The 16,429-nt window shown below is 38.5% G+C and overlaps 2 long non-coding RNA genes across 2 annotated transcripts; both read left to right on the top strand.

Moving 5' to 3' along the window:
* Positions 1-10,875: 10,875 nt before the first annotated feature.
* Positions 10,876-15,841, top strand: LOC136267374 (uncharacterized). Its single transcript, XR_010706664.1, has 3 exons — positions 10,876-11,011; positions 14,005-14,221; positions 15,711-15,841. It is a non-coding gene; the product is annotated as an uncharacterized lncRNA (long non-coding RNA).
* Positions 11,138-11,884, top strand: LOC136267373 (uncharacterized). Its single transcript, XR_010706663.1, has 3 exons — positions 11,138-11,177; positions 11,245-11,602; positions 11,670-11,884. It is a non-coding gene; the product is annotated as an uncharacterized lncRNA (long non-coding RNA).
* Positions 15,842-16,429: the final 588 nt, after the last annotated feature.

Genomic DNA, 16,429 nt, shown 5'->3' with positions numbered 1-16,429 from the left:
CGCGCAAGGATTAGAAACATCGCCACTACACGCGCAAGGATTAGAGTGTTTGCTTTGGCTCGAAGGTGGTTTCTTTTCCGACCGGTTGTATATGGCGCCTCTCTACAGACTCTACGGGTAGCTTTCCCAGAGCACTTTTCAGGTGTACTACAACTGAAAAACACCGTAGTAGGCCTCATAGGCTCGCGTATCTCATCGTCTAGAAAGTAGGTGTGACCCGTACTTACGCGAACTAAAAGTAAAAACAGCCCTGAGGCTCTGTTGAGAGAATTAGTGTATAATAGGGTTTCCAAGTCAAAAATAAGGTGCTTCCTTTTGTTGTCTCTGGTGATTATCACACAGACTGACCTTTATGATAAAGCAAACAAGTGCTAATTTATTATTGGATTGCCTGTAGCATTGGGTATCAGCATAAGTTTAACACACAAAACATACAAAAAGTGGTCACTTGGCCAAAAATATCATCATTACCAACTATTTAATACTTAAAAATGAAAGACTGCTCTAATAGAGAGTTTTAAAATTACTTTGTCATAAATCACAAATAGTTGTACTGAGAGCTAATTGATGTGTGCAGACAGCTTTATTGATCAACCAGTAGCTTATCTAACTAATTAAATCCATACAAGTGCAAATTATATTCATATGGTTATAAGTGTCATTTATTATTATTATTAATACTTTACAGAACTGTACAGATCAAAAAACAAAATTAAACAATATTTAAGAGCTTATAACAATTAAATTACAGAACTGAAGGTCTACCAGTGTCTTGCACTGGTAGCCATTTAGTCTGGACTATGTCGCCACTATTACCTAAACAAGATTCATAGTTGCAATGAATTCATTAGCCCATATGGTACAGCTAATAATACTCTAAACGTCAAAGCCTACAATTATTCTTTGAAGGATTGCTGTGCGCTGTAACAAAAATAAATCTAAAAATGGGTGACTGCTTTATTAGAGTAACTCAAAATAATTGTGCTCATATCAGCAGCAGTTATACACTTACAATCACTTTTTTCACTTTGACGTATTGAGTGGTTTAATGGCTGTTTATCTAGCTAATGAAATCCCTACAATTGTAAACTATATTCACACCGCTACTGGCGACACGTCTGACACGTTTGACTTCTATAATGTGATTCATTATTAAAGGAAGTTTATTAGTCCCTATGATGTATATAGCACTGTACTAGCTAAGTGTTTCTGCTTAAAAGTAGTCTTGAAATGCTCTGTATAGTACCAAAATCCATAATGACTGTATTCACTGACTCTAATAGAGCATTCACCAAATTCGCAAAATTGTTATGTTATGATAAGGCCACTTCAATTGGTAGAGTAACTCACCTAAAATCGGACGGGCTCCAAAATCGGACGCAATTACTCGAGCTACAACAGGAATTTTTGAACAACTCATATGTCTTTAGATAGTTCAAGGCTGTGGGACTTTGGGCACCAAGTATCAGCTTTCTCGGCTTCTTTGTCTGGTGGCAGCAACCCTGCAAAGTCATTTCCGATTAATACGTATAATCGGAAAAAACAGTCGATTCACGGACACTCACCGTCTACATATCTGACTTGCATTCAATCAACAGTTTTCTACCTTAAAGTAGTAGAGTAACTCATCTACTTTCTGAATATCCCTGGTTTATTAAATCAAATCCTTTTAATCACGAATTACAAATCAAATAAAATGAGACGTCACTGGAGTAATATTCGCACCATAAATTTAAGTATACGGAAACTTGATAAAGTATACGTTGTTTGAGATACGTATACGGGAAATGTTCACCGTATACTTTTACAAACATCGTTTACTTCCGTATACTTAAATTCATAGAGCGATTATTACTCCAGTGACGTCTCATTTTATTTGATTTGTAATTCGTGATTAAAAGGATTTGATTTAATAAACCAGGGATATTTAGAAAGTAGATGAGTTGCTCTACTACTTTAAGATAGAAAACTGTTGATTGAATGCAAGTCTGATATGTAGACGGTAAGTGTCCGTGAATCGACTGTTTTTTCCGATTATACGTATTAATCGGAAATGACTTTGCAGGGCTGCTGCCACCAGACAAAGAAGCCGAGAAAGCTGATACTTGGTGCCCAAAGTCCCACAGCCTTGAACTATCTAAAGACATATGAGTTGTTCAAAAATTCCTGTTGTAGCTCGAGTAATTGCGTCCGATTTTGGAGCCCGTCCGATGTTAGGTGAGTTCCTCTAATTATGTTTCTGGTCCTTTGAAAATGAGTCCTAGGTGCGGGCGGGCGGAATTCAGCAACAAAGCAACAATGAAGTGACTGCTCAATTAGAGTACTTTTGTGATTTACTGACTGTTCTATTAGAGTATATCGATCTGTACTATGCACTATGTCCATTTCTTGCAGGTTTTCACTGATAAAATACAAATTATGGTTAGATTTAGCACACTTGTTGCAGCCCAATATTTGTTTCTGAAATCCAGGTTTTTCAAAAAGCTGATGCGGGAATTTTACCCATGTATCTCGTGTATTTCTGAAATTTAACATTCTCCAAAAAAGGATGCGGGCGGTTGACCAGAAACAAAATTACCAATTGGAGTGGCCTAATAGTTGAATTGGGCAGCTTATTAGAAAATCATTGTATTTTAGGGTGACCGAAGTCACAATTAGTATGTTTTCTTGCCTTATAATGAAGACTTCTACATCTTGTAGTGCTTTAGCATCCTGTATAGCTGTGATGGGATTGTTGGCCATGTGACCACTTTTTAGGTATTTACAGTTAAAACTGCATTGATATTGAAAACAATAGACAATTTACTAATATATTAGCACTTGTTTGTTTTATCTTAAGGTCAGCCCGCATGAAAATAATTTAAAAGGCTGAGACATCATCTTATTTTGCAGTGGAAATCCTATATGAAGGGATTTTTGGTCACATGACCACTTTTTGGATATTTAGCTACATATGCTAAAATTGTGCTGATAGCAACTGCTGCAAACACTCCAATAACAAATTAGCACTTGTTTTCTTTATCTTAAAGGTAAATCTGTGTGAAAATCTCCAGAAACAAGAAAATGAAGCACCTTCCAATTTTGAGTGGAGACCCTAATTAGTGGAAAATAATACTGTAGACACACTATAAAACAGTTGAAAAGATACTTCTGTGGGTAATGTGTTGTTTAAAGTGGTTTGTTAAAAATCCGCATTCTTAGGAACGTTTACTGAGCTGTGTATTTCAAGAATTGCAGAGGGGGATTACTATACGATTATTCAATAAAAATTTACAAAAAACAGTACACAAACAAGTGCAAGAAAAATTAGGAATTTTCCATATGAGTAGGGACTGCAGCAATACAAAGCACTGAAACAAGCCACTGAGACAAAACGCAACTGAATGATTGCATTTTAATCCCTACTTTATAGCCTGCTATGGTTAAAGTAGGGATTAAAATGCAATCATTCAGTTATGTTTTGTTTCAGCGGCTTGTTTCAATGCTTTTTATTGCTCCAGTCCCTACTCATATGGAAAATTCCTAATTCTTTCTTGCACTTGTTATCAATAGGATTGAGCCAATTATGCTTTGAAACTAGCCTATTATTCTCTTGAGCAGTATTCAAAAATCCAGCCTATTATGCTCTCAAAATCAAGATTATGCTCTAGAGTTGGCTGTTTTATTAGAGTATATCAGCCTTTCCTGACTGCTCTATTAGAGTATCTCGATCTTGTTTCCGCGAAGGGTGAATAATCAGCCAAGAAACAATAAAAATAATAGCGTCGCACAATTTCTTGATATGAAATGCAGTACCAAAGTGTAGTGTGCTCACGTTTTGCTGCATTTTTGGCGAGCGCATTGCGAATTTGATTTAAAATCTTGAAAATCGTCCTATTATGCTGGCATTTTGCTTGATGCTTTTGCCAGCCTATCCATTGTTTGGCCTTCTTCATTGTAAATGATTAACGATTTAATGTATGTGCAATGCTGGTAGATATTTTTGTTTGTATTAGGCCCCTATTTGGTGATTATTAGTTTCTCATCCACCGCCTGCATCCTTCTTAAGCTACCGCATGGTAAGCCATTATTTACTCTGCGCATGCTCAGAAGAACACGTGATACCAAACTGTTATAATTTTTGTTGATGAACGCTACAATGCGCTATATGTCACCAGGAGAACTGTTGTTTTCCTTAGCAAATTGCTGCAGTGCCAGTTGCAATCCTGCTCTATCGACTTCATCAAAGTTAGAAGACTTTTTTTTCCAGGTGAAAATTGTGCTATCTCCTATTTCCAAAGTCTATCCATCTTGCCTTCTAACTTATCTTCTCAAAATAACTTACAGGCTTCCCTTGATGATCAATTATTTGCAAGCATTTTCAACACCTCCACAATCCGTGACCAGGCTCGTTTACGTGCTGTTGCTCACTCCTCTGGTGTCAGCAGTGGCTGGCTGAAGGCCATCCCTCAACCAACATTGGGTTTGGCGTTTTCTCCACATGAGTTTGTTATCGCTGTCCGTTTATGGTTGGGTGTTCCCAGTGTTGGGAGTAACGCGCTACTTATGTAACGCGTTACGTAATATTATTACTTTTGTGGTAACAAAGTAATATAACGAAATACGCTATAAAAACAGGTAATATAACGCAAGCTACTTTACTTACAAATATAACGCGTTACCTAAGTAATATAGTTACTGTAACGAGTCTAATATTATGTAATATTATTACTACAAGTAACGAAGTTACTAATCTCGTTAGTTATCCTCTGAGTAATGCCTAGCCACAGCGAAGTAACGAGGCCTACTGCATGAAGCTTATTCACCAGCTTCTTACTTATAACCAAAATTTGCATATTGTCCAACAGCGCAATCATGTCACGTGATAAAGTGGTAGTTTCACACGTGACAGCTTAAGGCTGTGGACAAGAAGTAATATAATATGTAATATTATTACAGTTACTTTATTTTATGGGTAATATGTAACTGTAACTAAATAGTTCTGTTGCAAGTAATATGTAATATGTAACTAGTTACTTTTACAAAGTAACTTGCCCAACACTGGGTGTTCCTCTTTTCCCATTGTTACCACTTTGTACATGTTTGTCTGTCATAGATCAGTTTGGTGACCATCTTCTTGGTTGCTCTCATGGCCCACTACGTATCCAACGCCATGATGCTCTTGTTTCTATAGTACATCATGCTCTACTGCAAGATCACCCTGGTGTTCTCCGTGAGCAAAGCATTGCCTCTGATCAATCTCATCCTGGGGACATTTACCATCCTGATTTTACTCTAGGCCGACCTGCTTACTTTGACCTCTCTGTCAGATGCACAACTCAGCCTCCTTTATTTCCGCTGCTGCATCTAAGGCTGGGGTAGCTGCTGCTGCCGGTGAGGAGGCTAAGGATGACCATTATTTGGAAACTGTTAATAACCATGGTGGTGAATTTTTTCCCCTGGTTTGCGAGTCGTTTGGTGTTTGGACACCCTTAGCTTTATCAACCTTATCCACGATTGCCGACCGTACCACTGTTAAAAGTGGTATTCCCAGACAGTTTGCAAGGAAGCAATTGCTTCAGCGCTTGTCAGTTACTCTCTGGCGATATAATGCCAAAATGATCCTGAGGCATTATGGCTTATGCCTAGAAGATGGCATAGACTTGTTGAACTAAGTTATTAATTAAGGTTGTTTTCTAGTTAAGGTAGCTAGTTTTGTAGTTAAAGTACTTAGTTTGGTAGTTAAGCTAGTTAGAATTTTGTATTTAATATATATTTAATTTTACTTAATCAAAAAAAAAACTTCATCAATGCAGGCTTTCAGTTGACTGTCGAAAAACAGTTGGCGATCACGAAAAGTAGAATCAGCTGGTGAAGGAAATGTTTGTAGTAAGAAAAAAAGACAATTTGGACAAGGTAGTACATCAGTGTGTTAATATTATAAAATAATGGTATAATGGTAATATCCTCCCGCCCGCATCATAATAATTAGAAAGGCTGGATGAGAAACTAATAATCACCGAATAGGGGCCTAATTGCTAGCCTGTATACTCTTATTGACTTACAAACTTAATGTGTGACCGAATTGTGTTAATTTTATTAACTAAACCAGGTGTACATAAGCACCAAAGGGTGTTAAAAAACACCAAGTGTTCAAAATTGAATTAGTGCAGTGCAAACACCCAAGGATGTTCCTACTACACCATAACAGTTGTGGGTGTTAGGGATGCGGCGATCATGCCGGCATAATTTCGAGCATAATGGGTATGTGTGGGAATCAGTAATTATGCTAGCACTTTGAGGTGATTATAAAGCTTTAACAGTAGGAAAATCTGCAGACTGCACATTCCGTTAAAAAAAATCGAGATACTCTAATCTAATCAAAAACAGCCAAGCTGTAAAAAGAGGTACGGCCCCGAAATAGGCTACGGTGAAAGAAGATGTGAAATCCAAGGTGGCGGCGAAGAAATGGCTGTGATGGTAGGTTAATGGTTAAATTTTAATAACGACAATTCAGGTGAATTTGGTGCCAAGACCAAGCGGCACAAAATTCACCTGAATTGTCGTTATTAAAATTTAACCATTAACCTACCATCACAGCCATTTCTTCGCCGCCACCTTGGATTTCACATCTTTTTCACCGTGGCCTATTTGGGGGCCGCACCTCTTTTTAAAGCTTGGCTGTTTTTGATCAGATATCACTTCTTTTTGTATTTGTATACTGCAAAGCCGGCATATGGCTGGCTTTGGGGCTTTTTTAACCCATGTGTTTTTTTTTACCACAGGAAGAAGAAAAGAACTTAAAGAAGATTTTAATACTTCAATTACTTTTGATTTTATTAGTAATTATACAAATTATATACATATATTTATTACATGCCCATTATTCCCCACAGGATATTTTTTGCAGCTGATCTCTCTACTGGGCGGCTTGAAATGTAGCTGAACTATACACAGGAAGGTTTCTTTGTAGCTGAACTCTCTACAAGGTGACCTCTTCTAGCTGGTCTCTCTACAGGGTGATTTGTTTCTAGCCAAACTCTCTACAGGTGATTTGTTTGCAGCTAAACTCTCTACATGATGGTTTCTTTGTAGCTGAACTCTCTATAAGGTGACTTCGCCTAGTTGAACTCTCTACAGGGTGATTTTTTGTAGCTGAACACTCTACATGGTGGTTTCTTTGTAGCTGAACTCTCTACATGATGGTTTCTTTGTAGTTGAACTCTCTATAAGGTGACTTCGTCTAATTGAACTCTCTACTGGGTGATTTTTTTGTAGCTGAACTCTCTACAGGGTGATTTGTTTGCAGCTGAACTCTCTACATGATGGTTTCTATGTAGCTGAACTCTCTACAAGGTGACTTCTTCCAGCTGATCTCTCTACGGGGTGATTTGTTTCTAGCTGAACTATCTATAGGTGATTTGTTTGTAGCTAAACTCTCTACATGGTGGTTTCTTTGGCTGAACTCTCTGCATGATGGTTTCTTTGTAGCATGAACTCTCTACAAGGTAACTTCTTCTCTACAGGGTGATTTATTGTAGTTGAATTCTCTACAGGGTGATTTGTTTGAGGCTGAACTCTCTAAATGGCGGTTTCTTTGTAGCTGAACTCTCTACAGAGTGATTTGTTTGCAGCTGAAATTTCTACATAATGGTTTCTTTGTAACTGAACACTTTACAAGGTGACTTCTTCTAGCTGAACTCTATACGGGGTAATTTCTTTGTAGCTGAACTCTCTACATGATGGTTTCTTTGTAGCTGAACTCTCTACAAGGTAACTTCTTCTAGCTGATCTTACTACTGCGTGATTTGTTTGTAACTGAATTTTCTACAGGGTGATTTGTTTGCAGCTGAACTCTCTACATGGTGGTTTCTTTGTTGCTGAACTCTCTACAAGGTGAATTCTTCTACCTGAGCTCTCTACAGGGTAATTTGCTTGTAAATAAACTCTGTACAAGGTGCGTTTTTGTAGGTCATCTCACTGCAGGTTGATTTGTTTGTAGCCGATCTCTCTACAGGGTAATTTGTTTGTAGCTGAACTATCTATAAGGTAATTTGTTTGTAGCTGATCTCTCTGCAGGTTGATTTGTTTTAGCTGAACTCTCTACAGTGTGATTTACTTGTAGCTGAACTCCTTATATTGTGTCTAGTTTCTAGCTGATCTCTCTAAAGGGTGATTTGTGTGTAGCTGATCTTTCTGCAGGTTGATTTGTTTGTAACCAATCTCTCTACAGGTTAATTTGTTTGTAGCTGAACTCTCTATAAGGTGATTAGTTTGTAGCTGATCTCTCTGCAGGTTGATTTGCTTTAGCTGAACTCTCTACAGGGTGATTTGCTTGTAGCTGAACTCCTTATAGTTTCTAGCTGATCTCTGTACAGGGTAATTTGCTTGTAGCTGATCTCTCTACAAGTTGATTTGTGTGTAGCTGATCTCTCTGCAGGTTGATTTGTTTGTAGCCGATCTCTCTACATGGTAATTTGTTTGTAGCTGAACTCTCTATAAGGTGATTTGTTTGTAGCTGATCTCTCTGCAGGTTGATTTGTTTTAGCTGAACTCTCTACAGGGTGATTGTTTGTAGCTGAACTCATGTGTCTAGTTTCTAGCTGATGTCTCTACAGGATGATTTTTTTTGTAGCTGAACTCTCTACAGGGTGATTTGTTTCTAGCTTATCTCTCTACAGGTTGATTTGTGTGTAACTGATCTCTCTACAAGCTGATTTGTTTGTAGCTGATCTCTCTGCAGGTTGAATTGTTTCTAGCTGATCTCTCTACAAGTTGATTTGTTTGTTGCTGAACTCTCTGCAAAGTGTTTTGTTTGTAGCTGATCTCTCTACAGGGTAATTTGTTTGTAGCTGAACTCTCTCCACAGTGACTTGTGTGTAGCTGAATTCTCTAGAGAGTGACTTAATTGTAGCTGAATTCTCTACAGGGTGCATGACTTGTTTATAGCTGAACTCTCTTCAGTGTGACTTGTAATGTTCTGAATCTCTACAGTGATATATTTGTAGCTTAACTCTCCACAGGGTGATTTGTTTCTAGCTTATCTCTCTACAGGTTGATTCGTGTGTAACTGATCTCTCTACAAACTGATTTGTTTGTAGCTCATCTCTCTGCAGGTTGATTTGTTTCTAGCTGATCTCTCTACAAGTTTATTTGTTTGTTGCTGATCGCTCTAAAGGTTGATTTGTTTGTAGCTGAACTCTCTGCAAAGTGTTTTGTTTGTAACTATATCTCTCTACAGGGTAATTTGTTTGTAGCTGAACTCTCTCCACAGTGACTTGTGTGTAGCTGAATTCTCTAGAGAATGACTTAATTGTAGCTGAATTCTCTACAGAGTGCATGACTTGTTTATAGCTGAACTCTCTTCAGTGTGACTTGTAATGTTCTGAATCTCTACTGTGATATATTTGCTTAACTATCCGCAAGGTGACTTGCTTCTTGCTGAACTGTCTATAAGATTAACTTTTTGCAGCTGAACTCCCTACAGAATAACTTGCAATGTAATAGAATTCTATAATGGAGTAAATAAATTAACTGAATGCTCTATTAGGGTGACTGTTCTATTAGAGTATCTCGATCTCGCATTTGCTACACGGAGTTGGCTTTCGAACCATAACTCAGTGGTTTGTAATCCGATTCTTCTGTACTACTGCAAGGACTTTCTATGAAGATTATTCCAGCTATACACTGATTTTCAGCTCATTGCTCTAAGCGGTTTGCCTAGTAGGCGTGAAAACTAATACTTTTTTTTTAATTTATTTTTTTTAAGATACTAAGACAATGATAATATAAATAAACACTTAAACAGTGGGCAGAGAGGCAAACTCTGCCCAGTCCTGGGATGATGGTATTGTTGCCATTACAGAAGCAGCATTGCCACGTTGAACATCAATGGCAACGTTCTGAATCAAAAATTGGGTGGCCCTATTATCACCAGACTGTTCCATCACCCGGGAACGTATCCGCCTCACTAATGAGCGTGCACATGATCCCCAAGCACCCAAGGTGTCAACACATAAGGCCAACATTTATTAATTCCTTGTTTCCCGTCACCCGCCCGCATACCCACTTTGCCTACCGCATTGGTAATTGTGACCGGGCCTGCGAAAATAGGACATGTGGGCACACAATTTTTGCCTACTTTTTCAAAGTTTCACCACTCATAACATTTTGCACCATTATGCTATGAAACTGCAATTTCCAGCTATTAATAAGCATTTAATTGGCATCATGATGCAAGTTACAGAATGGAAATATACTTTTCCAATACTGAGATATGACCTGTAGAGTGACAGGGTGTAGTTTGTGCCCACATGCCCTGTTTTTGCAGGCCCGGTCACAATTATTATTGCATTTAGAATTTATAACTATTTAGAAATACGAAATATTTCTGTGTAAAGATCGAAATACTCTAATAGAGCAGTCAGCCATACACTCAGTTATTCTACTACAACACATTTTAATGATATTTATTTGCTTGATAGCATTTTTGAACTCCTTACCTTGTTGCTAAACGTTTTCCTAAGTGCTTACTTGTCTGGTATGCTTATGACAAGCTCTTAAACATCCATTGTAGCTAGCTAGAATGCTATTTTAGACTAGTTAACTTATGGACAGTTAAGGCTGACCAAAATAATAAAATTTTAGTTATTAATAATAATAACCACCCGCCCTCATTACCCGATTGCTCTCAAGGTGACGGGAAACAAGGAATCTTATTATGTTGGCCTAAAGGGGAGAAGTGAAATGATGGAATCAGAGAAGAATACTTTCTGCACTTAGCTGACTCTGCAGAGTTTGCCATCCGGCTGGCACCACTTGCAGAAGTAGATAAATTAGATGGGGCCAGGGTGTCTGAACAGGTAAAGTCCCAGAGCAAGGGTAAGCCCCGTGACCAAGGAATCAATGACGGTGGGGTCTATTCTACGGAACGGAACGGAATGATGGACTAAACTGCGGAACGGAATGCTTTCTCAGATTGAAGTTTGCAGCTTACCATTGCTGTACAAGTTATCAGTGGCACTTCCAGCAGGTAATCAAACGTTAGTCTCGCGTGGCCAGACCGCTTTTTTTCCGTATATTGGGTGGGGAAAAAAGGGTCTGGTGCAACTCCAATAGCTGTTTACTTCTGAGCCGTCCCCACATTCCGGGGACGCTAATTGAATAACATTGGTCACAAAGGAGGTGCCATGACGTCAGTAAGTTAACTAGAGATCTGTTTATCCTTTAAACGAATCTTAAATTGCTCCGATGTCTCTTTTATAGCGTCTTGAAAGTTAATCCTCATCGTGTAACAAGACTCACAACCGGAGCAGGAGTGTAGGAATACTTCATAGTTTTACTGACGTCATGGCACCTCCTTTGTGACCAATGTTATTCAATTAGCGTCCCCGGAATGTGGGGACGGCTCAGAAGTAAACAGCTATTGGAGTTGCACCAGACCCTTTTTTCCCCACCCAATATACGGAAAAAAGCGGTCTGGCTACGCGAGACTAATCAAACGTACCCCAAGAAAGATAAAACGAATTTAAGGATCGATTGTGGTTCTTGTTGGTTGTCATTAGTAACGAAGTACTAATTGTGGGAATAGCTGACTCAGTGTGTTCATCTTCGGATATATCAAGTAGGGAACTTAATGCATGACTTGTTTTTACTAGTATGTGAGTTATTTTTACCTGCTTTGACTTTAGAGTGTACAGTCTGAGGCCCAGCCTTCCTAATCGGCATAAATCAGTATGTGTATAGCTACACTACAAAGAAAACAAGTATGGTGACAAGCTGCCAGTCTAAGCAGAATCTAAAGGAATTTTGTGCAGTGTGTGAGGAGCAAACATTCAAATACCTCAAGGAGGCTATATTGTGTGAACATCAATGATTCATTGATAGAGTAGTGGACTATTGCCGAGGGGTCACTAACTCACGAAAAAAGGGTACGGATTTCAAAATCTTGAACAAATTTCTCAAGATTTCACAAATTTCATCAAGGATTTTGCAAAATCGAACGACAGCTTTCAGCACTGCTTGCAATTTTGTGTTGTGCGCATGCGTGAGTGCTATAATAATTGGCTGTTCTTAGACTCTTCTACCACCCCTGCCAATGAAAATCGTGGTGTGTAGCTACAACAGCCTGGGGTCTGATTCGGGTACCTACTACCCCCGTTGTATCAGATAGCTACAGCAAATTCACACATCCGTACACAGCCACTCGCACAAATTGCAACAATTAAGTGTTGAAACCGCTGTACGGCTACTTGTTTATGAGCTATTTCATACTTATTGTGCATATAACAATTATTTCTAAATATTGTAATTTGTATGTATATGTAGCTATGCTTTCTCTGGCTGTGGGTACATGTTCAGTGCCCACAGGCCATTAATGCAGATTTGATAACAAAAAAAGCAAAATGAGTTTTCATTAGTCATATATAGCTATGAGGCCTAGCTAGCTTCATTATTTTATTGCTTGTTTCCCGTCACCTAGCGCAGCAAAAATTGATGCGGGCGGAAGGTGATAACTGATTATTAGTCTCGATCTTGCAGGTGCAAAGACTAGGTAGCCTATTGAACATAATTGGAGGGATTTCACCCCATTACAGAGTTGCCCTTCTCCTGTGTGTTATGCACAGCTAATGCATTTATCTTTACGTTTGGCTATCTCTCTATCATGAAATAGTGCATTCACGTGATCTGTAATCAAATAATCAAAAAATTGAAGTGGCTAGCTACCTAAAAATTGATGCGGGTGGTGATAAGGAAACATAATTATGGTAGAATTTTGGAAAATTACCCACATTTGACACCTAAAATATTTAATCAAATCACAAACTTTATATGCAAATCTACTTGTTGATGGTGTTACGCCATTCTCAATACCTTAAATTACAAGAAAGTTTTTGAAATATTTTCAAAACTGTGCCCTGCTCTTATTAGCAACCCACTAAACACAAAAATTCTAATTATTTCATGTGTACCCATATGGGTGATTTTCCAAAATCAACTGCCTGCCTGCCTGCCTGCCTGCCTGCCTGCCTGCCTGCCTGCCTGCCTGCCTGCCTGCCTGCCTGCCTGCCTGCCTGCCTGCCTGCCTGCCTGCCTGCCTGCCTGCCTGCCTGCCTGCCTGCCTGCCTGCCTGCCTGCCTGCCTGCCTGCCTGCCTGCCTGCCTGCCTGCCTGCCTGCCTGCCTGCCTGCCTGCCTGCCTGCCTGCCTGCCTGCCTGCCTGCCTGCCTGTTTGATGCCTTCAGTAAGCATAACTCAATAGCAGCTAAGGCTACACGCTTGATTTTTTCACTGTTCGACATTACTTTGTCCCGAGATGTGCCTATGGCATACTGCAACATGTACAATGCATGTGTCATGGACTTACCTTTGTCCTCCTTTGCATTCCATTCTTTTTGCTGACAGCCCAAGGTGTCGATTTGTGGTAGTGCAATGCATGGCTTTCCTGCATTTGTAAATGGGAATCTTCTGTATTTTTTGTGGTGACTGGATTGATTGCAGAGGTGATACTGTTCTTTGTTTGTAATGCTGTGTAATGGGCTGAACATAACTGAAAGCAAAGCATAATGGCCACTTCACTTTTGAGTCAGTAATTGATAGCTGGGGTGTGTGTTCATACAAAAACATTAACTCTGGCACCATCCTTTCTTTTGATGCAGTATGCACGGTTCACTGGTCATAATGTTGTTACAAAAAAAGTAAACAATCAAGTATAAGGAAAAATTAGGAGATTAGGAATCATAGAAAATAAAAGGGAAACAACTACACCTGCAGATATACTAGTGAACATTTAATCTGTAGGAGACCTCCTTTGTTTCCCAACTTTTTTATGATCCCTAATCAAACTTAAAATTCCTATTTTTCCTTATGGTACTTGTAATATAAAAGTTCATATACTTAGACAGTATATGTAAAGCATTACAGTGCAATAGTAAAATATGCTTGTCATATTAACATGTTAGAGTTGTGTCTTCTAGTTGAGTATTGTGGTACTCTTGAAGTGTTAAACAGATACTTCATTATTGTAGGGACCTACTGCTCCACCTCTCTCTCCTTGTGAATCTGCTAGTTTATCACTGTTTAGTCAAGGGGATAGTTGTGGTACTGCTGTGCAGTCTATTTTTGAGCTTGAAGGTTTAGAAGAGGAAGGAGGGAATGTTTGAAGTTGACAAGATGTATGGTACACTTTGCTCAACCCCAGGATGTAGGCAACGTCTGATTAATTATTTTACAGCTTGTACAAAGGTAAGTAATACACCTCCCTACATATATAAAACGTGAAGGAATTTTGTATAATTATATCACAAGTAGTCAGAAGTGACTTTGATATAGTGACGCATTTCCTTAGCAGTTCATTTCATTCTGTTGAACTAGTTAAAATATTCATCTGATACTACTTATGATTTAGTAGTATCATATAGTACTGTACAGTGGTGTAGTCATGTGTTTTAGTAATAATTATCAGTGAAGCTCTAGATCATCTAGCCAACCGATCATTACAAGTGCAACTATGTCCTCCCTCTAACGGTAGCATATTAAAATGCTTCAACTGATTTTGTGGTATCTATGTATGTGCCTGCAAAGAAAGTGTTAAAACTAACACCTTGATATGGTTTCCTTGTAATTGCATAAGATGACAACTAGTGTAAATAGTGAAGGCAAAGCACGCAGGGGAGAACTGCGAAAGGCACCTGCTGCTTGTGAATTTGTTACTGTGAGAACAGTAACATGGTGGTTGTATATACTATGTGTCAATTAGCCTCTAACTTTTGACTGTGGTCAGGCATGCAGAAAGCTAGGCAGATCAAAAATTGGGCTATGGCGATTTGTTTAAAAATCAATATTGATACTTATATACAAGGTTTCTTAGATTTAACACTAGATTTGATATTAGATTTATCTGTAAGGGTGCTTTTTGTCATGTAACATATTTCTATGATGTTTTTTGGCAGCACATTTGGCGGTTGCCCTTTATTTGTGGAGAATTCTTACTCCTTAATGATCTAGCTGACTTATAACAATTATTGGTGTCACTGGCGAAGACATGGCACGATGATCATGCCCCTTACTGATTGATCATGTAATTTTACTACTCCCTAGAAGTTCAGTCAAGACCAGCAAAATACTCTAATAAAGCAGTCACCTTGGTACAACAGATGTTTCTAATAGAACAGTCACACATGAATATCATAGCTAAACTATAACAAAAGAAACAAACTGTAATTATTTTAAAAAATAAAGTTGTGAAACAAAACCCTACTTTGGCATTGAACAAATTAAATCAACACGCCAAAGTAGGGATTTACGACATAGCTATGTTGTATTACCACCATATTATCTTGTTTCACTACTTGGATATAGTCATATGCACATGTAGATTGTCCTATACTCTTTTCTCTACTTCTGAAATACAATGATGGAGTAATATGCTTACACATGCAGTCCTTAATAAAGAGAAAGAAACACATTTATCTGTATATGCATGCACTGGTTGAATGCTGTATCCCAGGCTGTGTGGCTCCTCAGGCACTTGCCAAGACTGCAAGCTATCTGTGGATCAAGTCACAACCTAGTCTAAGTTTTTTGTCTGTGTAAGTTGCTGAGTCTGTCCTTCACAAGCTTGCAGGTCCCTAGTGGAATAGTAATTAACAAGTGCAGCCATTAAATTGTGTGATGTGTCAATTGTTAGACTGCATAGGAGCATTTTATTATGCTAGTAAGTGATTTCTTACAGGATGATTATGATCCTCAGCAGGCTATAAGATACTACACAGATTTTGGTTGTCGCAGAAATGACATGGGAAGCTGTATTGCCTTGTTGACAACAAATACTCCCCTCAGAGCTCTCCAAGATGGTGACGTGAGTGGCTGAGTTGTGGTTGGATTTTGTTTACCCCCAGTCACAACGGTATTTAAGTTTACATAATTATACAGGTTGCTTGGTCAGATGGATTGCTGTATGAGTTTTGGAGTTAAATTTTTGCTTTTTTGGTATAAAGCACCATCAGCAACAAAAGTTTGGCTGGGCTAAAGACTAGTGAATTTGACAATTTGGATGAAATTTACCAAACGATTATCTTTTGTGAATATTGGATGCATGATAAATTTACCAAGCCTGTATCCACCAAATTGCTAGTTTGACAAACTTTAGCCTCTTTTGTCATGTTACTGGTGATGCAAGTTAGTTCTAGTTGTATCATCATTATGAGTAGCTATACAAGAATACTATTCATATGATAATATTGTGTAGTAACACTATAGTAGTAAGCACGATATAACTGGCTTGTACCACAATTCAAAAGACAGCAATACCCATGGGGTTGATTACCAGCCATTGCATAACAACCAACCTGTGGTGCATTATACCCTAATAATCTGATACTGCACTGTGCATAATGTCAGTGCCAGTAAGAGTTAATCATTTCACACAGCAGTTTGTGCATAGCTCAGAGT

Source organism: Dysidea avara, chromosome 9 (assembly GCF_963678975.1).
Source record: "Dysidea avara chromosome 9, odDysAvar1.4, whole genome shotgun sequence".
Lineage (NCBI taxonomy): Eukaryota > Metazoa > Porifera > Demospongiae > Dictyoceratida > Dysideidae > Dysidea > Dysidea avara.
Note: the sequence above shows the minus strand (reverse complement) of the source record. Positions and strands in the feature narration are given on the sequence as shown.